Genomic DNA, 3,126 nt, shown 5'->3' on the forward strand with positions numbered 1-3,126 from the left:
CATGTTAAATGTTTTATAGGGCTGCACTTTCCTTCCACTTCCAGCAGTTATAAATCCTAAAGACAATTAACTTAATGCTTTTGATTTAGCTAATACTTTGCTAAAAATACACAGAGAAGCACAATATTCAGTGTACTTCTCTTTGTTAGTGATAAATCAGGCAGAGCCCAAGCTGTGGTCCCAGGTTTTCCTGCCCACTGGGCCATCATAGTGACTCCTTTTTTCTTCTGCTCTGCTCATTTACTAAAACAAATTCCTGCCTGATTCTTCCTGTACCCCTGGGTTCACCAGCTCATGCTCTCCTCCCTGCCAGGGTGGTGCCCAATATTTCACCATCCCCACCTTAAAACATTTGTGGTTTGTGGAAGTGTTTGCTGTGGGGGCTTTTCCTTCCCTTTGCAGAGCTCCAGCTGGGAAGGAAGGTGAGATACTGTTGGCATGTGGAATATGAAATGTGGTTGGGATATGAAATATTTCTTCCTGTTCTTGCCACAGTGGTGGCAGAGAGGAGCCCAAAGTGCCACTTGTGCTGTTGGCAGCCCGGGAGGGGCAGCGGGCACTGCAGCATTGACTTGGCACTTTTTAATGGATTCAAGGGAATAGTTTGCTGCAGGATGTTTGCTTTGTTGTGGTTTGCTTTTTGTTGGAGAGGGCAATTTAATTTTCTTTTAATGTAGGTGAATTTGAATGCTGGTGAAAGTTGAAAACTGCAGAAGCCTTGGAATCTGCAATCTGTGTTTTTGGAGATGCCACGTGAGTCTCTGGCAGCACTGCATCCAGGGGTGTTCTGGGGAACTCATGGGACAGTTTGGTTTCCATGCTGTTCAAGCCTTGGCCTCTCTTCTGAAAAGCTCAAAAAAGAATCCAGTTAGTGCCAGTTGTATCACTGGGGGCTGTTTTTTAGTGTGGAATTTGGGGATTGGATCAAAATGCAGCAAATTCCTTCCCACAGTGGTGGTGAAACTGCCCAGGTGTGCACAAGGGAAGGTTCTGTGTCCTGAATCCCCATCCTGGAGCTGCCCTGCTGGCACGGGACAGCCTCAGTCCTTTCCAACTGCTGCCTCTCAATCCCAAAACCTGCGGGAGTTCCCACACCCAGCCCATCCTCCCTGCTCAGAGCTGCAGCTCCATTTGTTCTCCAGCTGCCACACCATGAGATCATCACATGCCACTCAAATTGGCCAAAAAAGCTGAAAATTCCCTTCAAAACATGATGCCTGTTAGATTAAAATGTTTCTTACTAATGTCCTATTCTTAGCTGAAGTGAACAAACAGAGTTGTCTGTGAGTGTCCTGCCTTGCTGTGAGCCCAGACCCCAGTGCACTTGGGATTTTCCTTCAGATTCAGACCCTGCCAAATAGTTTCTTGGTTGCATTTAAAAATAAAAAGGCTGTTTAGACATTACAATCCACAGAGGGTCTGAAATCAGCGTGTCCTAAGCTGAATACAAATCACAGACAAAAAGGGTTTTGTTGGGAGGGTCACAAATGGAACTGATTACTGCTAGACAGTGTGGGTTTCCTTCTGGAGGATGGAGCTGATAGAATTCCTTCCTGACAGCTAGAAATTATAATTGAGTTGGGTTTTTTTCTGGGCTTCAAACTTAACCAAGCTTCAAAATGAGTAAGAGGGATGGAATCCAAATCCATCTGCAGCTCTGCCTGCAAACCAGGGTTTCAATCTAAATCCCATCCAAGGGCCCAGATCCTGGGGAGGTGCTGCTGCCAACGTCAGAGCTGTGGCTTTGTCAGGCTCTGAACTTCGTGTGGATTCAAGGATCTCTTCCAGGTCAGTGACAGAATTCAATTTACAGACTGACCACAGATCTCATTTGGGAGAGAACCGGTTTCATTATGGCTTTGAGTAAAATGAAATTCTCTTTTGCAAATGTTTCCCTGCCAGCTCTTTGTGACACATCCAGCAGAACCCAACCTTTGTGTGGGATCTGTGAGAGGTTTTCTCAAAAGTCAGGGGCTCACTGTGGAGAAACCCTTTTCCTTTGCAGAAGTGTTCAGCTCTGACTGCTCTGCTGCTTTTTCTACCCAGTTTTTCCTTTTTTTTCTCTCATTTTCCTCTCTTTCTGCTGCCTTCAGAAATTTCCTCAGTGATAGAGGAGAGGAGGGATTGAGGAGGGTGATGATGCTCTGGTTTTTCAGCCCCTTTTGCTCTCTTGGAGCTGATCTGCATTTGTCCTGCAGCCAACACTGGGTAAATTTTCTCCTTCTTCCAGGTCATGTCCTAAATGACACAGCAGCTGGAGTCAGGATACACCTGGAAAGTCACTCCTCCACCAGTAGAAATTTGGAATTTCCCCATGGGAAGGGTGCTCAGGCCTTGGAGCTGCCCAGGGAGGTTGCAGTGCCCATCCTGGAGGTGCCCAAGGGATTCCTGGAGGTGGCACCAGAGCTCTGGGCTGGGGACAAGGGGGGGAGCAGGCACAGCCTGGACTGGATGATCCTGGAGCTCTTTTCCAGCCATAATAATTCCATAATTCCATGAAAGGCTGACCTGACTCTAAGTGCTATGCTGTTAGCCTAAAATAGAAACAATTTGACAGTGTAAGTTTTCCTAGCAGTCATGAATATCACATTTTTGTGCTATGAGTTTCCTCTTCTGATTTTTGTTTTGCCTTTTTTTTTTTTTTTAATTAAGAGCCATTTCTTTTAATTAAAGCTAATTCCAAGGAATGCCTTGGTCTCAGTGATAAGTGAGGTTTGCCCTGCCTTGGAAGGGCTGCTGTGCTGGCCGGGATGGGTGCAGCTTTCTCAACTTGCCTACAAAGCTAAAGAAATGCAAAGCAGCTTATTGCTCAATTCTGCTGACTTTAGCAACTGGGGAGGACAAATTAAAAAAAGAAAAAGAAGAATATCTAGTCTCAACCTGGGCATTTAATGGGTCCCAAAATGTGCTGAACTCTTTAGTCTAAATGGGCTCTTTAGTGTGGTGTCAAATAAGTTAAAAAGCGAGGGAGCTTTACAAAGCTGCCTTCATTGTTTAAACTTGTTTCACTCATGTTAAGGCTAATGTACATTTATTCAGACTGACAAAGTGCTGAATTTACACAACAGGGATAGTAATAATTAGGTCAGATACTTTTCAAATGGCAGCAGGGGGGTGGGAATACTT

The sequence above is a fragment of the Passer montanus genome, unplaced genomic scaffold (assembly GCF_014805655.1).
Source record: "Passer montanus isolate IOZ18808 unplaced genomic scaffold, ASM1480565v1 scaffold41, whole genome shotgun sequence".
Lineage (NCBI taxonomy): Eukaryota > Metazoa > Chordata > Aves > Passeriformes > Passeridae > Passer > Passer montanus.